The sequence below is a fragment of the Callithrix jacchus genome, chromosome 7 (genome assembly GCF_049354715.1).
Source record: "Callithrix jacchus isolate 240 chromosome 7, calJac240_pri, whole genome shotgun sequence".
Lineage (NCBI taxonomy): Eukaryota > Metazoa > Chordata > Mammalia > Primates > Cebidae > Callithrix > Callithrix jacchus.
This window is the reverse complement of record NC_133508.1, coordinates 24007350-24032305: the sequence shown is the minus strand read 5'-3', so window position 1 is coordinate 24032305 and position 24956 is coordinate 24007350. Positions and strand designations below refer to the sequence as shown.

Here is a 24956-nt window from a genome sequence, read left to right as displayed (position 1 = left end):
GCGGTGAGCCGCGATCACGCCATTGCACTCCAGCCTGGGTAACGAGAGCGAAACTCCGTCTCAAAAAAAAAAAAAAAAAAAAAGTCTATTTCTAAAGCACTGATGAATCTACATTTGTTAAAAAAAAAAATGGAGTGAAGGAAAGTGCATATCAATTTAAAAAAGAGGATTGTGTAAGCACATTGGGAAAAACAGAATGCAAAGAACATTGTTTAAAAAAAATGGGATTTTAAAACATGAAATTGATGTCAAACTAGGGATAAGAAGTAATATAGAAAGCAGGGCTGTATTTGAAGTGGGTATGAGTCAAGAAGCTTCAAGTCTGTTAGCCATTGTCAATACATCTGTTGTCAGTAACCACATAATTAGAAGCTGTTTATTTGGAGGAAAGTTGATAGCACACTTTAGATTGCAGGTATTAAACTGGTGCCACCTGAGCACACTGCCCAATCTTAGCATTACTAGATAGCAAGTGCAACCAGGTACTGTATGCCTAGGATAGGATGTACCACCTGTGAGTCATCTTGTCTTAAAAGTTCAACCTAAACCTGATCAATTTTCTGTACCAAAATTTCAGTTACAGGAGATATGGAAGAGAGAATAACAAGTTAGTTGACACCATGAGGAACCAATTGGTCAAGTTCGGAATGTGACACTTTCTATAGAAACAACCCAGTTTCTCTTATAAACTAATGGCATAAATAATAGGGGAGAATGGTGTGTAGTTATAAGAATAAAAAGACCTAACATATTAATTAAATACAGTATGTGAACCTGGTGTAAAAACTGACTAAAAAAACAAAACAAAACAAAAAAACACCAAGTATAACAAGAGGTTTTTGAGATAATCTTGGAAATTCTAATGTAGTCAGGGTTTAAATGAAACTAAAGAAATTATTGTTGATTTTATTACCTGTGACAATGGCATGGTGAGTTGTGTTTCTTTAAGAAATAATGGAAAATAGACGTTATTTGTTAGAAATGCATACTAAAGTGTTAGGTGTAAAATAACACAGACTAAGATTTGCTTTAAAGTACAGCAGCAAGAAAAAAAGGGTAGAGAAAAAGAAGCATGATTAGCAAAATGTTGATCCTTGCCAAAGTCAGATAAATATAGGTTAATGTACTATGCTATTTTTGACTATTTGAAAATTTCTATTTTTAAACCTGTATAATTCCCTCATGATAAAAGTACTCATTACATTCTGGAGACTTTACTAGAAAATGCAGTGGCCCCAGAAAAAATAGACTGGTTTCGTTACAAATGTGCTATGATAAATTGGCAGCAATGATTTAATCAGATGCTATGTGGAAAGATATATCCTTGAAAGGCGGATATTTCCAATACTATTTGTCCCAGTATTATCCCTGAACACCAGTGAAACATCAGATTCGGCTCTAGCACTCAGTTTAACATGTTAAATGCTCAAAAGCATTTGAAATGCTAAGAAGAAAAAGTAATTTCTGTCAAAAGATAGGAATACCTGCATCAGCCAGGCAGAGCTCATGCAAAGGAAAAGATCTGGACACGTTTCCAAATGACTTCTTCATAGTAAGGACACAGAATGGTCAAGTCCAGGATACTGGGGGACCATGTCTTCCACAAGGAGCATTACTTCATGTTGCAAACCAGCCCCAGTATGCTGCCAGCAACAAAGGATGTCGCATTTCACACAGCTAAGTGGAGGCTACTTTGGACAAAGATAAAATGATGTGTTGACATTTCCAAAAAGTCAGTGAACACAGGAATAAGATGTATGTATGCCTTTAGTGATCTCAGTGGCTGCTTTACGTACACAGTGGTGTCATTGTTGGCGATGACCTAAATAAATGCTCCCAAGGTCGTTTTTAGTATCTTTAGGGCTACTATTGATTAATCAGTTCAACAACGTAAGCCCCCTGTTTTTGGTTAAATTTTGTTTTTAATTTTATACATTTAGGGAGTACAGTGTAGATTGTGTTACATGGGTGTACTCTGCAGTGGTGCAGTCTAGGCTTTCAGTGTAACCGTCACCCAAAGAGTGTACATTGTACCTAACAGGTAATTTCTCATCCCTCATCCCACCCCTGTTTTCCCACCCTTGTGAGTCTCCAATGTCTATTTTTCCAATCTCTATGTCCATGTGTATTATTTACCTCCCACTTATAGGCGAGAGCATGCAGAATTTGACTTCCTGTTTGAGTTATTTCACTTAAGATAATGCCCAACCAAAGAGCTCTATTTTAGGCATAGTTATAATAATTCTCATATCATTATAAGCCAATATTAGGACCTTCTATAACTGGAAGTCCAGAGTTGGCAGACCTTAAATTTTAGCACAGAGAAAGCAAATGCCACCATCCACAATGCAAGCCACATTAGAAAATTCAAGTTATCAAAGAGTGACTTGGTATCACTTAGAATGTCTAACCTAATATCTTGTACCTATTGCGGATACAATGATTATTTTTAGAATGAAGAAATTTTTAATTTTTCATTAGGAATTTTGTTCTTAGTGGCACATCCCAGTCTTATTCCTAGTTCCCCTGGCAGATACCAATCACCCTAAATTTTGTCTCAGTCAGCCAAGCAATCCTATAAAACGTACGGGGGGCATAATCATCTTTTTGATTGCCAAGATCTCCCAAGTATTAGACTCAAGTACTATCCAAGTTCAGAGAGATTTGGAAACAATGAAGGATTAAGCACATATTCATGTAAGGAACTTACAATGCCTCTCCCCCAAAAATCTGAAAAGCATCACACCTTGTCAAATTGTAACAGTATTGGTCTTGGATTTAAATTGTTACCCTACAATGAAACATTTCAAAACCACATCTTCATTAAACTGTCGTGGGGATTTATTGGGGACATCTGTCACTTGGAAATTTTCCCTTAATAAAATTTACTGTAAACAAGTTACAAAGGTTATTGCTTCAGGACATCTGGCATATAAAAATGGCCCCTTTGGAAAGAACTGGATGTTAAAGTGTTTTTGCTATACCTGTGCTTTATACAAGTTTTGCTAGAGTGAAAGAAGTTTTCTCTCTATTGAAACAAAGTCAGCTATATCCAGCTCATGGGTCGCAAATGATTCACTGGAGAACAAATTATGCCTCTGAAAAGCAGCTGAATATTCTGACACAGCTTTCACAGGACAACCAACAACCTCATTTGAAGTGAATTCCTTAGTCTGTTCCAATAAGAATAATTGTATTGGAGCTGTGCTCCCTGCTCTAAAGAGGGCAAACCCATTTACTGCTACAGAAAAGTCTCTTGGATGGATCTAACCTCTTTGCTTTGTGGGTTCCGATGCTGCTGAGTAAGCCAGTGATATTTCGAGTTGCTGCCAGTTTGGACACAGTTGGGCAGAACTCTGTAGAGTGCTTTTTTCTTCAACAACTCAATCATGACTGCATAAACAGCATCAGTATCAGAGACGTGGAGCAGTAACTCGGCTTGACAGCACTGAACTAATGAACATCCATCACTGGATTGTTCACACATCTTTCACAATTGAATATCTGACTTTAAAAGGAACTGTCATACAGTCGTTAGCATTTCAGTAGCATTCATCTGCAGCAATCTGTAGTGTTTATCTGTAGTTTAAATGCAAAAAGAAAAGAAAAATTAATCTTTCATGCAAGGCTGCTTCTGGAACAAAATTAATAATGGCTGCACTGTGCAGAATGATTCTCTCAGGTTGCATAGGCTAAATTGGACTAATTTATTTTTTTGCAGTAATGGCTTAAAAAATTGCAGAAGAAACACGCAGAAAAAAACACTGTGAATATGATACCACTATACGACCTATTTACCAATCTCTTTTAGAGAGCGCCCACCAAGATTATTCTTGGCTCAATGATGTGTTTGCTTTCCCTCATAAATCTAACACTCTTTTTTCGGATTCATCTATTTTCATTTTTGGTGAATTCTAATTGGCTCCCACTGAAGCTTGGCAACCTCCAAACTGATCATATGCCAGTTTAATTGACTCTAGGGATATTTAACAAATTGTTCACTATTTCACTGTGCACTGAAGAATAGCTGTAACTATTCTTTTTTCCTGTCATAACCATTGGGGACATTATGACAGCCCTGTACATGTTTTATTTTGTGGCATAATTTTCTGTGCTGGGAAAATAACAAGGCTTCACCACCTCCATCTCCCCTACTATTGAAACTATGATGAGTCCAAAGATTGACTCAAGCTAATAAATGAAAAATAATAATTGCAGACGGCAGCATTCAGTATTGTAAAGACACCCGCCGTAAAGATACCTGTCAATTTGTAGAGCAATTTGTAACTCAATTCCTTATAATGCTGGACACCTACAAAGATGTACTGCAGTGAAATCATTGTGTGATAATTCATTCCATCCTTCCAACATGAGCTTTTAATCAGCTAAGAAAATGTAATCGACCTATTCATCAGGTGTGTTTAATGAATGAGTTTTAAATAACACAGGATCACAGAAAACATCTTTGAAATCTTTGAATACAAGCTTTGTTTCTTTAAAAACAAATCCATTAGAGAAAAAAATGCACTTCATCACATTGTTTATAGACTACAAAGATTTGACTTCCTGGTAATAATTTATAAAGCAATGAAATGAAAATATGCAAATTTTCAAGAAGCATTCAACATAAGAGGCTTTTCTTGTTTAGAAAAGTTGTCTCTCTAATCCCTTCAATTCACCGAGTTAACACTGAGCATCAAAAGCTACTCCGTGTTGTGGAGTAAAATTGTGAGTTATAGCTCTGAATTTGGGCAAACACACAAGCTGGAGGGCTACATGGGGGAGCCGCATGCAACCATCAGCAGAGCCCTCTCCTTAAGTGAGAATATGCCATAGTCAGAGACGGGGAGATATTTCTTCTGCTGACATATGGGCAATAAAGAGTACTATGACCATGACATTGTGAAGGACTCCAAATGCCAAATGGCAGAAGGTGCATAGAGTTGTTACAAATTTCATAATCGAATCTGCCTTCCTCGAATGAGAGTTTAGGATTATAAAGCTACTTGGCCATCCAGTTGGCATGAAAGCGCATTGCTGTAACCATTGTTTCCCTTCTGGACTTCTTTTTTTCTTTGGCAGCACTTGTGTTTTAGCTACTTTCCAGCTACAGACCACAGTTCTACCATTCACTGTGTTCATTCTGCTGGAGACCTGGCTGGACCCAGCATCCCAGGCTTGCTGGAACACATCAATTTCGGAGCCAGCTGCTCTAACATTTGGCAACATTAGGATCCATGGACTAGCCCCTAGAATATCTGCAGTTGCTCTACCCACATTAGTGCCTGTAAAAATAAGTTACTGAGCACCAACTATATGCCTAGCACTATTTTAGAAACTTATGATGCATTAAGGAACAGACAGACAAGGATCCTGAAGGTGTCTGACTTCGAGTCAAAATCCTGTATGTGCTCTTTCAAGACAGACCTTAGCCAATCACAAAGACTTCACCTGATAGGTCTCATAAGGACTGAGGGGGGAGGAGTGGCCCTCCCTTCCCTAGAGTTGGTACATAGCCAAAGCACTGCATCCTCTGAAGGAAACTGTACTCAGGTGCATGCCCCTGGCTGGACATGCTCTTACAGATACCCATTTTCCTAGCCTAGGTGACTCCAGTTGGAGGCCTGCTTACCTATCAGGAAGAAGGTGGGAGGGCTTGGCTGAGACACTGTTCAGACACCTCTGCTAAGACCTCCTTATGGGCATGGAGCAAGAGCAGAGGCTTAAAACTAAAGACACTTTTCTCCACTGTGACTCAGTTCTCAGTACTTTTTCCCACTTCTAACCCTTCCCTGCCTCCTCCAATACCTCACTCCATAAAACAGCAGGAGCCTTTTGTTCAGCAAGTGTCCCTTCAGCAATGAGACAATTTTCTTGTGAGAAGCATTCCTAGAGAAAAAAAAAGTGGAACAATGGGAAACCAGCACCTTCTTTCTCTTATTGGTCTCTTGCTTGTACTGTTGCAATAAGTAAAGGTCTTATTGTGTGGGTAACCCCCCATATAGGTACCGAGGAAGGAGAGCTAAGCAGAATCCTGGCACAATTAAGGCCCAAAGAATAACTGTTTATAGTGCCACTACTCAGTTATTTCCCTTTATATAATCATCTATATATAATCATATATTAGTTCATAGTAAGAGTGCCTAAGGAATATCTTAACACTCAGTTATTTCCCTATATATATATATAACTATATCTTAGTTCACAGTTGAAGAAATGTCTAGAGCAGACACAGTACAGAGCATGATTTATGGGAAAAACAGTTATACCAGGATAAGAGTCCATGACCCAGATGGCAGTGTTCAGTATTGTAAAGATACCCGCCATATGGCAGGCTTGGGGCAAGAGCCACTCCTGCTGATAAAGGAGTTGTAGGATCTTGCTCCAGTTCTTGTGGAAGGCTGCCTTCAGACCGGCAATCTCTTGAGCATCTGAGGGCTCAAAACCCCTCTGGATAATCGCACCTTGGTGACTGTGAACTTTACCAGCTCTTGTTACTGTGCTCACCCCAAAACCTTTCTCCTATAGAACTCATTGGTAGCTGCCAGCAGGTGGTGGTAGACCCTGACAGCTCTGTCACTGCCGTGGGACATAAGCATCTTCCTATAAATCTTCTTAGAAGTAGCATTCCCAAAGATAGAGGTATTGCACACTGCACCCTCTTCACTGCACATGGCCCACCTCCATACCTCAGTGACATTACTGCACATGGCCCACTTCCTTGCCTCAATGACCTAATGGGAATGGAGCCCTCGCTGTGCACTGTCTACCTCCCAGCCTACGTGACCTAAGGGGGGTGGACCCCTTGTTTTATTGCTCACTATCCTTAAAGATGACTTCACTTACTACCCTGCCCCCTAACCTATACACAATAAATACAGATGCTTCAGGACATTCGAGGCCTCGCCTGTCTCTGTTTATAGTTGGCATGGCCACCCTGAGCCCAGCTGCGCACATCTGCGCACATCTCTTTATTTCTCAGATCCTGCACCTCAGCACAGTATAAGGGACACCCCAGAACCCTATGGGGCCCTTAGTCCTACATTATTGTTTGGTCCATTGTCCAAATTAATCACCTTGACATCTAGCAGTTTTCAAATAGGTACCTGCCCTTGAGAAGCTTACATTCTAGATTACACTCTGACTTGGGTTAAGTATTAAAGATTGTTCAAAAGTAAACATTAAAAAGGTAGCATGTAAATTTGTTATTAGTAATTAGAAACACAACTTAGGTTTTAATTTCAGAACCAGTAGTCAGGAAGGGTGCAAAACACAAAATGCCCAAGGTTACAGGATCAGGTAAGCATTTTCTGAAAAGTCTTAGTAGCCATGAGACATTATTACAGGGCATACATCTGGGAGTGATGGGTTCTCTTGCAAAGAGAGGAAGCTGGTTATGTGATTAGTGTTGGTTTGATTCAGTTTGCTGGTTTTTGCCTGCCCACATTTTTTCTTCCTGAAACTGCCCTTCTCCATCAGTGGGTACCAGACTTAGGTAAACTCAAGGTTAAGGGCACAGTCTTACAGACTGCTACATCTACCCAAAACTCTTGACACCAACTGCAAGGAAAATATCAAGCTTCAAAGTCTAAGGAAACAGTCCTCACAAGCCTGGCCTCAATGCAGGCACCAATTGTGAATTTTAGGGTCCCCTACCACCTTCACTTCAGACCAACTGGCAAACTCAGGGGTTCCTATGATCACCCTTAGGGTTGATAATCTGCTAGGACAACTCAAAGAACCCAGGCAAACACTATACTTATGATTACAGTTTCATTATAGCAAGAGAAAACAAATTAGAAGCAGAAGCACATAGGAAGAGTCCTAGGAGGATTTCAAATATAAAGTTTTCATCATCATCAAGGATTTCTTACTATCCCATTATCAAAATGTAATAAAACACTTTCAGTACTGCTAACCAGGAAAACTCACCCAAACTTCAGTGTCCAGAGTGATTATTGTGGTTTTCTTACATAATCATGACTTAATCATCACCACATAGTTGAACTCAATTTCCAGTGCCCCCTTTTTGTCTCTCTGAAGGTCAGGGTGATATTCCATGGGCCAAAGGCTCAGTTTTGTAATCACACAGTTAGTCTTCCTGGGATGGCCATCCCACCACCTTGAGTCACCTCATTAGCATAAACCATCAGGTTTAGGTCTGAGGGTCCACCATGAATAGCAAAGACACTCCCATCACTCTGGAGGTTCTTAAGCTTTAGGGGTTTCCTCCCAGGAGCTAGGACAAACATCTGCAATCTCTCAGGATCAAGTTAATGTTTTATTATTCAATAGGGTTTCCAATCATCACCTGACTTAAGTTGGTCAATTGGAACATAACATTCAATGTTTGCTCCAAGGCTGAGTACCTCACGAGCTCGACCATGAGATGTCCACCAAGGCTCTGCCACCAGAGCTATCAAGTAAACTTTCCTTTTTACATTTGTGCTGTGACTTTGAGAAAACTGTGTGTGTGTGTGTGTGTTTGAGACAGAGAGAGAGAGACCTTACATCTCTTGAGTCTCTGAATTTAGCCATGTGAACAGGAAGTCTCCTTCTAGACTTTTCAGTTACAAGAGCTGATAGATTCCTTTTTTTGGAGAGGGTTGTTAATCTAGCTTGTCCAGTTTCTGTCACTTGCAATCAAAAGAGCCTTTCAAATACCTACAGGACTCTTGTGAGTACAGAAATGGAGCTGAAGGATAGATACAAACAACCTTCAACAGCACGATGTGGCTCACGACCTTTCTTGCCTTCTAAAAGTTTTCTAACGTACCGCACAGCTTGTTTTCACTGTAAGTCAGTCAAGGAATTAAAACGATGTGTACTCTACAAGAAAGTCATGACACTGATTAATTGATAACTTGGTACTTTAAAAATAAACCAGGAAAAAATATTTGTGATTGCGGTTTAAATCCCTACGCACCTCCGCAACCATTCACTCAAAGCAAAAGGAGTAATCCTATCAGTAAGCTTTATTCATAGGAACATTGAATAAGCTGGATAGAATGTTCCTGTCTTTAAAAACCAGCTTTAGAATTGTAGTTCTAACCCTTCAAGTGGGACCGCCCCTTGTTATAAACATGTGTGATATATTTAATATCACATCCATGTTTATAAAAATACCTTAGTGTTAAAGTACTAACATTTACAAATGATTTTTTAAATAAGTTGTCATCATTTCACATTATCTATATTATAACTTGCTCTGGCTCACATGCATTCTGATCAAATTTCTTGAGAGAGAAGTGCATGGTAGCCCAGGCAGGGAGTTGGGGTTGGGCAAAAGCCACAGCAGAAATTACTAATGCCTCAGCCCACAGGGTGTTTTACTTATATAAACATCACCTGTCACAGGTAGTAACTCAGAATAGAAATCACATGGAACTGTCTGGGTAGAGGAAATAAATCTGTAGAGACCTTGGTAGAATATCCTCTTTCATAAATGCCATAATAGCAGAAACCATCTCTCCTATTTGCTTTTTGCTGTGTTTCTGCAAAGACAGTGTCAGAAACATGTGCATGCAGTCTGGAAGAAGAGAGATTTTTGAAAAAATTGTTTTCAATAATCTGATGATTCCCATGCTTTTAGTTTTGAGACAAGCACTATTATTACCACTAACCATATTTAAAGTTGGTCTATGACTAAATCTGGGCTGCTTTGTTTATTAAGGAATACAATCAAGTTTATATATTTATCACTTGATAGTTCATTCTCACAGAAGCAATGTAGTATATGCATAAAAGCTGCCTTCTCTTGGCATGAACACTATCATAACGGTTCTAAGGTCAACATCTAAAAATTTTAAGTTTTAGGTGGCAGGTGTCTGAAATAAGTTTCTTTACTCAACAAAAATAAGCCTTTTGAAGTCTTCTGGCCTAGTTTTAAAGCATTTTCCTCTCAGACTTAAAGGTCCTATTATGCCTCGAAATGTTCCAACACATAGCTGTATTCTATTAGCCTCCTCAGATCCCCTCCAATATCCTTGCCTCTCAGCACACTCTGCTATGACTAAGTGAGAACTGAACACTTGTTCTGGATGTATTGGGCTCCCCCGATGGGCAGTCACCCACAGTTTCTGACGTCTCCTACCATTTGAGACTTGGCTGAAGCACCAGACTTGTAGGGCACAGATAATGCAACCCAGAAATATGGGGAGTTTAAATTCCCACCAGTCCTGTGCTTTCAAGAATTGATCCAAAAAAGAGGCTTGGAGGAAAAAAGAGAATTTGGATTCTAAAAGCAATGCCCCAGGCTGGGTCTCTGAGAGACACTTACCTGATTTGGAAGGGAGAAGGAAGGCAGTGACCATTTTGAGATATAGAAGGTAGAAGTAAGACAGTGGCCATTTTGTAACTGACTTCTGTTGCTGAAGGGGTCATTCACCACATTAGTCAGAAGCAGTGGGTGGGCCTGCAATTGATCTACCTTCCCAGTTTGTCTCCAGCTTGTCTGACTCCTGGGCCAGGTGTACATGCTTAGCTCTGTGAGGAAGAGCTTCAGTTTGCACCTGACCACCCTCTTCATAAGAGTAAGAGGCAACAAAAATGGCTGCGGCTTCAGTCCACCCTCAAGGGCTCACAGCCTGCTCGTGATCTTCCCTTTCAGATCGCCTGCCCAGTGGACTTGAAGCTCCAGCATTAGCTGGAGACAGCTTTTTGAAGACGATTTTACCAACTCCCACAACTGCATAAGCCAATTCCCTGTGACAAATCCCTGTATAGAATCTTTCTATTGGTTCTGCTTCTCTGGTTAAACCATAACTGATACACCTGAGCTAACCTTTACTAATAAGAAACAACTGACACAACAACAGAAAATGAAATACCGCATGTTCTCACTCATAGGCAGGTGTTGAACAATGAGAACACATGGACACAGAGAGGCGAGCACTACACACTGGGGTCTATTGGGGGGAATAGGGGAGGGACAGTGGGGGGTGGGGAGTTGTGGAGAGATAGCATGGGGAGAAATGCCAGATATAGGTGAAGGGGAGGAAGGCGGCAAATCACACTGCCACATGTGTACCTATGCAGGTATCTTGCATGTTATCTTCACATGTACCCCCAAACCTAAAATGCAATAAAAAAATAAAAAAAATAAATAAATTTTAAAAAGAAGAAACAAGAGAAGGCAGAGGGGGAGACATGAATCCCTCCTCTTTCCCCTTGCCCACAGACTGCTCCAATGCATAGTGCCTCACTGCAGCCCAGACAGGGAAGTGCCGAGTGGGCACACCTGGGTGTGGCCTGGGCAGCTTCTTACTCACCATGAAGAGGTAGGAGCATGACCATGCATCTTGCACTGATTTTCATCTTTCCTTTCTTCTCATCCTTGCTTCTCTAGGTCTAAACATACCATATAAAGCATGAACATTTCTTTAGTTCTCCCTCAGAATATTTTCTGTGCTAAGAAAATTGGAACAGCACATGACAGGTGCACTAAAATCTTAGACTTCACCATTATACAACTCGTCCATGTAACCAAAAAACACTTGTACCCCAAAAGCTATTGAAATACAAAAAATATATAATTGGAATATGAATGTGGTTCTACAAAGCAGACCTGCAGGACAGAATTTAGGGGTCACATTGCCCATTCATCTGAACCACCTCCTTTTACCTTTTAGCCTGCTCTTTTTCCAATTGAGATTTAATGCTGATCTCTTTTCAGATTCTCCATATTTTTCACAAGAGAACTCATCTATTTTTGTGGCTTTAAAGAGTATTCTTTTGCTGATGATTCCAAAGTCTTATCTGTAGCCCAGTCATTTCTCCTGGGCTGCAGATTTACGTATCCAACTGTCTTCAGAAGCAAACACTTCAAGCACAACACATCCTGGCCTATATTCATCTCTACCCACACCCAGTCATTCCTGGTATTCCCTATCTCAGCAGAACCTAGAGTCATTCTTGATTCCCCATCACTTTCACCTTTCACATTCATTTAGACATCAAGTCCTAGCTGTTCTTCCTCATAAATATATCTCAAAACACCATTTTTCTCCATCCTAACTGCTACTACCTTGATTAATCCTATTAACTCACCATCCATTCTTGCCCAAAATAATACCATGGCCCCTTAATTTGCTTTATTTTTTCTGATTTTTCTGCTCTCAAATCCTTTCTCTGTGCTACAGCCAGAGTTTCTGAACTGCAAACCTAATCTTTATGAGGTTTAAAACCAATCAGTCTCTCCCATTGCTTTTAGGATAGAAGCCAGTCTCCTTAACAGGTCTAATCAGATCCTGATCTGGTCCTGCTTAGCTCACAGCCATTATCATCTTCACCTTCGATTACAGCCCTAATAAAACTCTTTCAGTGCCTTAAAGGTACCTTGCACTCTCTCCTCTGGGTCTTCACACAGGAAGTTCCCTTTACCAGAAAACCTTTGCTACCTTTCCCAGCTCCATCCTTCAAGTCTCAAGTTTGGCATCACTTTCTCCCAGAAGCCCTCTGGAGTCTCCTAGAGCAGAGATGAGGTGATTCATTGCTTCTTGCTCTTTTTATTCTGTTACACTTATCACACATTACTGTAATAGCTTGTTTAATTGTTGTTCCCCCCTCTAGACTGTATAACTTGTTTGTCTCGCTTACTGCTGCATGCCTAATACAGAATACATGGTCTGGAATGTAGGAGACATTCCATACATATTTGATGAATAAATGACCATTATTGTAAAGAGACAGAATGGTTCCCAGGCAGGGATAATTTCTCCATGATATTAAATGTATAGACATGTCTAAAAATAGAATGCATCAATCATTAAAGCAGCTATACAGTTTGGAAACAAAAGACAAGGTGAGTTGAGGTAAATGCTACAGTGCTTATCAAAGCATGCTCAGAAATGAAGGAATAATCACTAATGGACTTTAAACAGTATGGTCCCATTAGTAAGAATATCCCATTTATGAAATAGACATATCCAGCTCTTTCAGCCAGAGGTCATTAACTTCCCATTTTCTAATTCCATAGCCATGTAGTAATTTTGCAATTATTATTTGGTTTCCCATGTAAGTCTGTTTACAGGGAGAATAATATGCAAATCTGGAGTATATCAGGTCTCTGTGATGATAATTTCTCATGGGGAATTAACAAACTGCCTGCGGATTATGGTGTACGCTCATTATGAACCAACAATAAATGGATCTCATCCACTATTTGTTCTCTGGACACTTCAACCACTCTTATTTTGCTTCTTAGGTTCAGTGGCCACAGGTTGTGGAAGCAAGCCCTGGATGCCCACAACAAAGAGTAGAAGGAGTGTGACCTTGGCAGAGACCATGCCCAATAATTGCCAAGACCCGTCAATTCTTTTTAGCCCTCAGTGGCTTTCTAGCTAGTTCAAGATTCTTTGCCAAAGAACCATAACTCACATGCAGGAGGCTTCTATAACATCAGTCTCTGGTAGATGGAGAGAGTTATCTTAGAATTTACTCACCAACTTGAGTGATATCTAAGGTATACTGACCAAAATAACAGAAATAAATGGTTTCTAAAAGCATTCAAAAAAAGTGGCCAAGTCAATCAAAGTCACTAAAAATATAGACTCTTGGATCTGATGCTACAGAGTAAAGCTTTAGGTATATTTTAAAAATCACAGTAATTTCAAGCCAGCAGTAGTGTGTTAAAAATATCACAGCAATAGAGAACCTGGAGCTGTGGTTCACACCTCTAATCCCAGTGCTTTAGGAGGCCAAGAAAGGAGGATCACTGAGGCCAGGAGTTCGAGACCAGCCTGGGCAACATAGCAAGACCTCATCTCTATAAAAAGAAGGAAGAAATAAAATTTTTAAAAATTATGGCAATGGGAGTTTATACCTAAAGAGAATAGATGGCTTTCCTTTGTTGGTAGAATAAAAAAGCAGCAGGAAACTCCAAGGGCCTCTTATTCATTCACTATGTATGGTGAATGATAGTTTGACAAGTAGAAAAACAGTTTAAAAGGTTTCTATATATTTAAGAAAACACCTGATGATGATTTATAATTTCAATTTTTGTAAAATGAAAGAAATTACCAGCATCAATTTAGTAAAGTACTAATGCAAGTAACAAGTAAAAATTGTACAATTGATATAGGCACCTTGTAGAAATATATGTTATACCTCATGTACACTCCAGCAGCATATAAAATGGGAAGCAATTAATGCTCTGTTTCATACAGGAAAGTACAACTCCTCATTTAGATCTTTGTCCTTTACAACCAAAAAGGACACAAGATAATTGGAAACAGTCTTGGAACTGTGCTACTTATGAATTTTTCTGAGAGTGGGTGTTAGTCTGTGGCCTTGTTTCTGGTCTCATATCAGAGAAGAGAGTCCAGTTTAAATTAATGCAAAGTACAAGCATGTTTAGCATATACCTTTCATTTCCCCAGTGACTTAAGCAAAACATGAGTTTTCTTTAATTAAAATATGCATAGGGAATGCTAATGAAAATTTTGGTAAAGCTATAATACTTTTTGAAAACAAAGGTAATCACACACTGAAGAAGAAAAAAGAGAAGGAGAAGGAAAGAAAGAAGAAAAGGAGACCTAATCAAAAAGAGAAGTTAAAATGACTTTCATCAATTTCTTGTCATTTAGCATACTGACAACTTAGTAGCTTACCTTTTTACGAAGAGAAGACAGTGGAAGTAAAGATGCTTTACCTGTTAATAAAAACATAAGTGAAGATTGTGTTACAGGAATTCACCTGTAAGAAAGCAAACAAAATGTGTCAGCATTTAATTAATATGTGAGTCGTGAGGTGGACGCTCACTTTGTTAATGTAAGTGAGGTGAACAAGATTGCAAATCTCATTTATTTTCTTTTGTAATATATTATCTTTTGTAATCTTTTTTTCAACCTCCCGTCTTAGCCTGTTTGGGTTGCTACAACAAAATGCCTGAGACTGGGTAATTAATCAATAATAGAAATGTGTTTCTTACAGTTCTGGAGATTAGGAATTCCAAGATCAAGGCACTAACAAGTTTGGTGTCTGGTGAGGGCCTGATCTCTGCTCCCAAAATGGTGCCTTGAGTGCCACACCCTCTAGAAGAAACACTGTGTCCTCACATGGCAGAAGGGACAGAAGAGCAAAGTTTATAGCTCTTTCCTACAATGTAGCTAGTTTCCTCCAGACCTTTTAAAAGGTTATTAGTACTATTCCTGAGGGCTCTGCTCTCATAACTTAATTACCTCTGAATGGACCCACCTCTTAATTGTATCACAATGGTGATTGAATTTCGACATGTGAATTTTTGAGGGAGCACAGTCAAACCATAGCATCTCCTCATTCTCAATCTTCATTTAATTCCTTGGACAAGCCTTGAGGCCGCTGGTCTTTTCTTTAGTATGCTAGACACTGTCAGGTAACTATTCTCTACTGAACACATCTGGACCCCCTGCCAACTCTGCCTGCCTGAATATAGAAGGAGTGGCACCCATGAAAAACTTGGGGGATGTTAGAGATGGAAGGAAATGTATGATCAAGCTTTCATTTTCAAAATACAGAAAAAACAGGAGCCTAGAGAGAAGAGACAGGTTGCCCATTTGTTATGTAGCTGCTTAGTGGCCAACCTGGGTGGAAACTCAGGGTTCCTAACTCCCAGGTCCAATGCTTCCTCCAGCACATAGGCTTACTCTATCCCTCACAGAGTATCATGGGAATCACACTGGACCAGTATCTTGATCCCTGGACTTGAGATCAGCATTCGCCACTCATTAGATTTGTGACTTGAGGCAAATACAGAGGCCTGGGTGAGCCAATTTTCCAACCTTTGAAACAAGTGGTTGAACTCTCTAGAGAGAAGTGAACTCTCTGGGTTCACTTCTGCTTCTACTTTAATCTGAAATGATGGTTATCCTCCAGCCAAGGAGAAGCACCTATTTCCATTTTTAAAGTTTATCTCCATTTAAAAGTATGTATTTTATTTTTAAATAAAAAGACAAGGTCTTACTGTGTTGCCTGGGCTGGTTTTGAAAGTGTTGGTAGAATTGGTTTCTTCTGAGGCCGCTCTGTTCAGCTTGTAGATAGCTGTCTTCTCCCTGGGTCTTTATGTGGCTTTTCTTCTGTAACTATGTCCAAATGTTCTCTTCTTATAAAGACATCAATCGTATTGGATTAGGGCCCATCCATAAGACCTTATTTTAAATTATCTCCTTAAAGACTCTGTTTCTAAATACAATCACATTCTGAGGTCCTGTGAGTTAGGACATCAGCATATGAATTCTTAGGGAAGATAAGTCATCCGTAACAGAAACCGTGTGGTAATATTTCTTCCTTGATAGTTTCTTTTTTGAGAAACTATGTATTTCTTCCTGTTGGGAATAAGTGCTTATCTTCTAATGACACAGGGAAGAATCAGCATTCAGACAAAAGGTTTTGCAGCAAGGCCTTTACTTTCTGCAGAAAGGGCACTGCTCACCAGCAGTCTTGCCATGAGAGTGCACTGAACAAAGGAAGAGCAGGTATATTTATTCTAACACATCTGGCCCTATTGTTGTGTCCTGGTTCCATTGTCTGAAACTGGACCTCACATTCTAGGCTATACCCGGCTGGCTAGCAATTTAAAACTTTCCTGAAGAGGTAAAGCAGAGGAGAACAAAGGGAAAGAGGAGGTGGCTTAAGGAATGCCGAGACAGGCAAAAATGCTTCCAAATAAGAAAAGGGGAAAAGCTATGACCTAAGGCTTGCCCAGGCTTATCCAGGAGTCTCAGGGCAGATATCTAGGCTAAAATGTAAGAACTAAGAATGCAAAATATATTAATTTTTTAATCTTAGCTAGCAGAGGTAACAAAGGCCTTAGAGTAGATTAACTTAGACAAAGAGACTACTATCTATTCTTAGTAGGATAAAAGAATTTGAAGAGGAACCTTTATTTCACTTTTTACACTTCCTTTTCCCTTCAGTGGAATATTTTTAGCCCCTTTGAGAGCCCCTTTATAAAGACTAAGAATATGGACCTCTCTTTGAAAGCCATAGCATTGGCAGCTGTGATTTCAGTTTAGGTGAAGGTGACCTTATACGGGCAGTTGTAAATAATCTCTGGAAAACAGTGGCATTCCAGGGTTTCCCTGGCACTTCAAGTCTGTTCTAGATTTGGGGACCCCTGTGTAGTCCAGGGACCCTATCTTGGCCCACAATTAGGTACTCTGGGAGGACTCCCTAAGGTAGGAGATGGTGTCCTAGTGTCTGACTAGATTCAGATGCACTCTTTGATAATAAAATCTGCCTTTGGTTGGTGTGGCAGGAAATATGAGTCATTGATGAACAGCAATAGTGAAAATAATCATGTAACTCTTTAAACAAAAGTTATACATACCCAATTTTAGTTTTAAAAGGGAGATAGGCTGGGTGCAGTGGCTCACATGTATAATCCAGTTTTGGAAGGCCAAGCTGGAGGATCACTGGAGGCCAGGAGTTGGAGGCTACAATGAGCTCTAATTGCACCACTGCAATTTAGCCTGGGTAATGGAGGGAGATCCTGTCTCTTAGAAACAAAACATACCCACACTCTGAGAAATAAATTTCTGTAGCATTTTGTTATGGCTGCCCTTGAAAAATAATATAGTAGTTCCCTTTTTGTTTTAGAAATGATCATCTTTTTATAAAAGTAACATGGCTGGGCACAGTGGCTCTTGCCTGTAATCCCAGCATTTTGGGAGGCCGAGGCAGGTGGATCACGAGGTCAAGAGATCGAGAACATTCTGGTCTACGTGCTGAAACCCTGTCTCTACTAAAAATACAAAAACTTAGCTGAGTGTGGTGGCACGTGCCTGTAAACCCAGCTACTCAGGAGGCTGAGACAGGAGAATCACTTGAACCTGGGAGGCAGAGATTTCAGTGAGCCAAGATTGTGCCACTGTACTCCAGTCTGGTAATAGAGTGAGACTCTGTCACAAAAAAAAAAAAAGTAACACATCTTCCAGATTTTCCAATGGATGGACTAGAAGCTGAATGGGTGCAGTGCCTTCCATATTGATGACACTTTGCATAGTACCTAATATGCAACAGATGTCAAAAAAGCATTTGACTGACTACAGGAAAAATTTAAACTACAAATGAGTATTAATAAAAAATACAAATAACAGGTAATACTATTTTACTGACCAATGATAGCCACTATTTTCACATAGTATCATTTTTCTCAGCCATTAAATAGTCTTTAAAAAACATGCTTTGTAACACCTAAATGAAATTTTAGTAGAAAGACAAACCATAATTTGTATCCATTCCCTTACTATTAGGTCTTTAAATTGTTTCAATGTTTTTGTCAATATAAAAAATTTCATAAAAGATATCTTTGTAAACATATCATCATGTCCTGTTTCCTCAGAACAAATTTTTAGAAGTGGAATTATTAGGTCAAATGTATGCACAATATTAAATCATTAGTATATATGTCAAATTTTTATTCTGGAAGGTTTTACCAACTTATACTTCTCCATCAGTGTGTTTAGAGTCTAGTTTCCAATAATAATCATCATCACAATACTAATATTAACAGAGCATTTGCTATATGCCAGATGATATATTAACTTTATAAGCATTATTTCACTTAATCCCCTCAAAAAGACTGTGAGGTGGTTACTAATATTATCTGCATTTGACAGCCGAGGACAATAGTCTTAGAGAAACGAAATGGCATGCCCAAAGAGGAGAAGCTAAAAGCAAAACCAGTCTTTCCGACTATAGTAACTTCCTAGTATTTTCACTAATCCTGGATGTTATTGTTTCTTACATATTTGCTGATTTGATAGGCAAAAATGGATAGATTGCTCTAATTTGTATTTCCTGGTTTATTGATTAGTTTGAACCCATTTTCCTATGTTTATTGGCTATTTTGGTAGAATGCTTTCTTTGAATTGTCTTTATCTGCTAGATATTTAAGAACTCCCTTATGTGTAACTTGCTTCTTTCCTCTTGCTACTTTCAGCAACCTCTTTTTCTCTTTGATCTTTGACATTGTAACTACAGTATGTCTTGGAGTAGTCTTATTTGGATTAAATCTGCTGGGCAACTTTTGACATTATTATACCTGAACATTTATACCTTTCTCCAGGTTTGAAAAGTTTGCCGCTGTTATTTTTTTAATAAACTTTCTATCTTTTATCTTTCTCTACTCCATCTTGAACACCAATGTCTCATAGATTTGCTCTTTTAATGTTAACCCATAAATCTCATAAGCTTTCATTTTTACCCTTTTTTCTTTTTTCTCTTCTGACTGTATATTTTCAAAAAGCCTGTCTTTGAGTTCACAGATTCTTTCTTCTACTTGATCAATTCTGTTATTGATGATCTCTATTGCATTTTTCATTTTGTTTATTGTATTTTTAGCTCTACAATTTGTTTGATTGATTTAAAAATTGTTATTCTTTCAGACTTTCTGTTAAATTTCTTGTTCTGTCACTCATAGTTTTCTCATTTCATTAAATTTTTCTTGTATTTTCTTGAAGTTCATTGAGTATCTAAAATAGCTATTTTGAATACCTTTTCATATAATTTCTATATCTTCATCTCTTTGGGGTTCATTACTTGCACTTTATTTTGTCTATTTGATAATGCCATGTTTCACTGATTGTTCTTGATGTTATGGTCATACAGTAATGTCTATGCATTGAAGAAGTAGGTACTTATTCCAGTTTTCATGGTCGGTTTTATCTTGGACTGTTCTTCAGCAGTAAGCCTGTCCAGAAATTCTAAGCAGGTCATTTATTGTGGTCCCTATGCTTGTGACTGCCACAGCCATTGCAGTGCTAGGGGATATTGTAAGCCTAGGATTACTGCAGCCAGTCTGAAATCCCTTGACTGCTGAGGCTGGTGCAACATCAAGCTGAATTCTAAGCCCATAGCCACAAATGCCTCTCTGTCTGTTATTCAGTATCCACAGCCACTGTAGTTGATCGATGGTGATGTAGGCCAAACTCAAGTCCATTTAACAGGAATATGAATTCCTGTGCGGTGCCTGGATGGGTGAAGAGGTTCAGTCTTCAACTGCTAGCCTGGAGTGAGGGGCTGAGAGATTCTGCCTGGCACTGGGTTTTACTTTGGCAGGCTCAGTATTGCAGTCCCAGGAAAAGTCCTATGTTTACTTCCTTCTCTTTCTGTCAAACAAATGGTATCTCTCTCCACACTGTGCTGCCTAGAGTTGGGGGAGAAGTGATATAGGTACTGTAAAACTATCCTTCCTATCCTCTTCAATGTGTCTTTTCGTATTATTATACTATAACCAGATACTGTGATATTCGCCTAGTTTCCTTAGCTCTTGTGAAGGTTTTTGTTGCATGTGAAGAGTTGATTCAAGATGATGTTTCTGTTGGTGGATGATCACTACAGACTCATTTCTACCCTCTTGCCCCACTCCTTATCTGCCTCTGTCCTTTATCCTTTCTGCTATTGAAGTGAAACAGCACAACAACTAAATATAAAAGCTTTCATCTATTCATGATGCTTGTGAAGACTCCCAGAAACCAAGGTTTGGCACAGGTCTCACTAAGATTTGGAACCAACACTGTCAATTACTCATTCCAGCCAAACATTCAGTATAGCCTCATCATGTCTTAAGCAATACACACTTGTAGATAACCCATCCAGCTGCTAATTTTGTGAAGTATTCTTTTCCTTCAGTAGCATTGTAAACCATTTCAGCTGGGTCTCTTAATATTTTATTAAGTCCAATTTTTTTGCTATTAACAAATCTTGACATTTTCCCCTGAAGCTGCAGAAAGAAAGAAAAAGAGAAAAATGGAGCAATAAATGCTTTGTCTAACTTTTATCTTTATGTAATCAGTAAAGTTAGAAGCATTATGGCACCAAAGCTCTAAGAACAGAGTTCTGAGTAAGGATGCACAATTTTTCTGGTGGTGGGGACAGGGAGAAAGCAGAAAAAAGAGGGCCTGTTTTTGTGCTGTAAACCAGCTTTTATTCATGCAGAAACATTTACCTTGGAGACAGGCTTAATGTGTAGGATGGATAATTATATGTTGAAGAGTTTAATTTAGGTTAAGAGAAGCCACAAATTCGTGCCAAAGACTTGAAACATTGACACAGTTCTGTGCTGTTGGGTTCACAATGTCCCATGGTATCAGGCTGGTTCAAGGTTAAATTGATTAAGTATAGATCACAATGACAAAGAGATACAATTAAACAAAGGCTTGAGTCTGGAGAGTAATTAAAAGACTCCTCCTTATTCAGTAGTTTAAGATCCAAATTTAGAATCAGAACATAGGAGGCCAAGCACAGTGGCTCATGTCTGTAATCTCAGCATTTTGAGAAGTTGACATGGGAGGATCACTTGAAATCAGGAGTTAGAAACCAACCTGGGTAACATTGTGAGACTCCATCTCTGCAAAAAAAAAAAAAAAAAATTACAATTAAAATTGCCATGTGAGGTGGCGCACACCTGTAATCTCAGCTATTTTTGGAGGCTGAGGTGGGAAGATCACTTGAACCCAGGAGTAAGAGGCTGCAGTGCACTGGAGTCACATCACTGCACTCCAGCCTGGGTGACAGAGCAAGACACTGTCTCAAAAACAAACAAGAGGATATGGGGAAAACTCTATAGCTCACCTGAAAACTGCTTTATGTTTTTGTTTGTTTGTTTTTATTTTTGTTTTGCTAATTTAAGAGAAAGGGAACATTTCTCTCCTTGAGATCCTGTTGTTTGATGCCCAGTTAAGAGGATGTGCACATTAGGGCATGTTGATCCTTTAATAATTAAGAGCTGTGTCCAGATTTTTGACCTCCAGTACTATTCAGCTTATCAGCAGTTACAGTCAGCAGTGACTGTGGGAAAACCAAGCCAAAGGGAGTTAAACTGTTTAGACAGCAGCATTAGTGCTGACGGTGAATTCCCCAGTGGCAGCATCTTTGCCTGCTTATAAGCTTCATTTGCAAGAACCAGGCTGCCCATAAAGCACATGCATGGGAGTTACTCTGTTGTGTCAGGCTGGGAACTTTAGTTTAGATCACTCTGTAACTACCAAGAAATCATACAAAAATTTAAGTTGAAGCTGCTTTAATCAAATTCCAAAGGAAGGATATGCTGCTGTAAGTAAAATAATATGTAGTTAGTCTCTTTGAAAGGCTTTATAACAACAAGAAAAAGAATGCCAATTCGGATGACCTTAAAGCAGCTTGTATTCATCATTAATGCCTCCAAAAGAGAACTTGCAGAAATACATTGCTGACAAAATGCATGCCTTCAAAAGTACAGAAATTCTCATCCTGTTTGCCCGACTTGCAGGAGGAGAGGACTGTCTACCTACCACATGCCATCAGGGTCTGGGTGCCCCTGTGTTTCTGGTTTTCTTAACAAAAGCTCAGGGAGCCACATGGCTGCCGAGAAACTCAAATATGGAGCAGCAAAATCCCTGTTCAGCCTGGCTCTGGGGTTGACCTGAATAAATCCAGAGAACCACTTCATTTTCCCTAAAGGGATAAAGGGATACCTGCTCAGACACTAGCTGAGTGCTATTGCCCACAAACACAATGTTTTATTGAAGATCATGAATACAGGTAGAAAAAGTTATCCATACCTCCTTTTCTAGACACCAGATATGGCATAATTAGAATTCTAAAATGAGATCAATCTAATGAACACATTCAAAAGACCAACCCATTCAAATCCTTCTCCAAAGAAAAGGTTGCTATGTCATAGATTAGTATTAATTTTATCCAGCAAATAATTTGTCAGGAAACATTGTTTTCAAAAGCACAATTGATTTTTGTTATCAGCTCTCTTTCACTTGAAAAAAAAAACTTGATATTTTAAAATAAATCCAAACAAAACATGTTTTCCTTCCAAAGACAGAACAACTATAGGTTTGGACAAATTGTTCTATAATTGCTTGGAAATTACAAATATATCTGAGTTTAACTAGGGTAATCTTTATATAAAATTATATCAAGTATGATTACTGTGACTAAATTCTAATTACTGAGAAAAGGTAATTACATGCAAAACAAATAGAGCTAACCAAAATCATTAGCAGAACTTGCTATCAATCCTTCAAATCCGATTTGGCCATCCAGAAGTCTAATAGTGTGCAAAAGAGGGGAGATGGTATTAATTAAAAAGATACCTCTGAGAATGCCAGAGATTGACAAAGGGGTGACAATTACCATGAACAATATTTGCAAAAAGGGAAATTAGGGATAATGGTATCACTTGCTAACATGCTAGTTTCCAAAACCTCCTGAGCAAGGCCAGATATCTCCTGATGGTTCTTAAAGATGCTTTTAGCAAATTTTATCTATTTATAGCTTCTGATTGCCACAACACCAACCAAGTGGCTGAGACAGGGGAATATGATCTAAAATAGTGTTGCACTATTTCCTTTCCTCAGAGGAAATGGGTTTTAGTCTTCAAAATCAGCCTCTCAGCTACTCTCTCTTATTGACCCTTCCCTAGTCAACTTGAGATACCCCTCCACCCAGTGGGAGAAACCTTTGCTCAAGGTGCATTGATTTGCATTTTCAGCACTTCAGCATAAGCCACTTTTTTGTTGTTTGTTTTAAAAGGAAATGCTCTGAAGAGAGGACATGAAATACAAATAAACATTCAAAAGGAGTAAGCACTGAGAAGCAAGGCACAGAGTAGGTCAATTGCAATAAACCACAGGAAGAGCGGGGAAAAAATGAAGTAAAGATGAAACAAAATAATAGCTGCACATATGAAAATTCATCTTAGGTAAAGAAAAAGCATCTGGGCAGTTGCCAGCCCCCAGACAGATAGAGATTTACTGTAAATAAAGAACCAGTCAGCAAAGAGATAATAAAAGTAGAAAGCTACAAAGTTCATTAAGAAAACTTGATTGTATCTATTTCCCAGACATAAGGGAAATTCTTTAAAATATGAATATAACTCACTGGCGTAATGTCAGAATAGGGCTAGTAGAGAGTCAAACATTTCACGATGTCCCAGTGGTTAAAAGACTAGCATAATTGCAGTATCATTGGAAACCACATGGAAAGCCGGAACTTTCATCCCTTCCAAGTTGTAAGCTGAGCTACCTACTTGGGTGTAGGTAGGTAAACAGGGATTGTGAGCTGCTGCCTCCACCAGGCAGTAACAAGGCAATGCTCCCCTCTCCCTGCCAGTGTGGTGTCAGAATCTGCCAGCAAAGCAGAAGAATTAAGTAAGATCCAGTCTCCTAGTACACTATGAAAATGTTCAGATTTCAATCGAAAACCACTCATCACACCAAAAAGCAAAAATATCTTAAACCGAATGCAAAAAGACAATCAATAGATACAAACATCAAGTGACAGAGTTTTTGGGATAATATAAAAAGTATTTTAAAGAAGGCATGATAAAAATGTGTCAAAGAACAATTATACACACACTTGAAACAAATAAAAAGAAGAAAGCTTTAACAAGAAATATAGAAAGTCTCAGCAAAGAAATAGAATATATAAAGAAGAACCAAATGGAAAATTTAGAAGTGAGAAACACAATGACTGAAATTGTAAAAACCTGGTAGATATACTCAACAACAGAATGAAGAAAACAGAGGGAAGAATTAGTGTACTGAAAGACACAATTACAAAAATTTCTTAGTCTAAACAACAAAGGGAAAAAAAAGACTCAGGGCCCTGTAAGGTCATAATAAAATATCTATATTCATGCCATCAGAATCCAAGAAAAAAAAAGAAAAGAAGATAGGGCTAAAGAGTGCTTAACCAAAAAATGGCTGAAAATTTCCCAAATCTGGAAGAATAGGTAAACCTACAAATTTGGGAAGCTGAGTCAGTCAATCTTAAACAGGACAAACTCAAAGAAATCCATGCCAAAACATATCATAATTAAAGTTCTAAAAACTAAAGACAGAAAAATCTTTAAAACACCCAAGAAAAATGACACTTTACCTATATGAAAAAAAATAATTCAAATGACAGTAGATTTCTCATCAAACACCATGGAAGCCTGATGGAGGCAACACATTTTTCAAGTGCTGAAAGAAAAGAATTGC

At 38.8% G+C, this 24956-nt stretch overlaps 1 long non-coding RNA gene across 1 annotated transcript in view; it reads right to left on the bottom strand.

Moving 5' to 3' along the window:
* The window catches only part of LOC144576889 (uncharacterized), a 45198-nt gene extending 20949 nt beyond the window's left edge, over nt 1-24249 (bottom strand). Inside the window, exons 1-4 of the long non-coding RNA XR_013519587.1 lie at nt 21303-24249; nt 15941-20701; nt 14610-14650; nt 11271-11349 (exon numbers count right to left, since the gene is read on the bottom strand). This is a non-coding gene — a long non-coding RNA (uncharacterized LOC144576889). The remainder of the gene's footprint in view (nt 1-11270; nt 11350-14609; nt 14651-15940; nt 20702-21302) is intronic.
* Nucleotides 24250-24956: the final 707 nt, after the last annotated feature.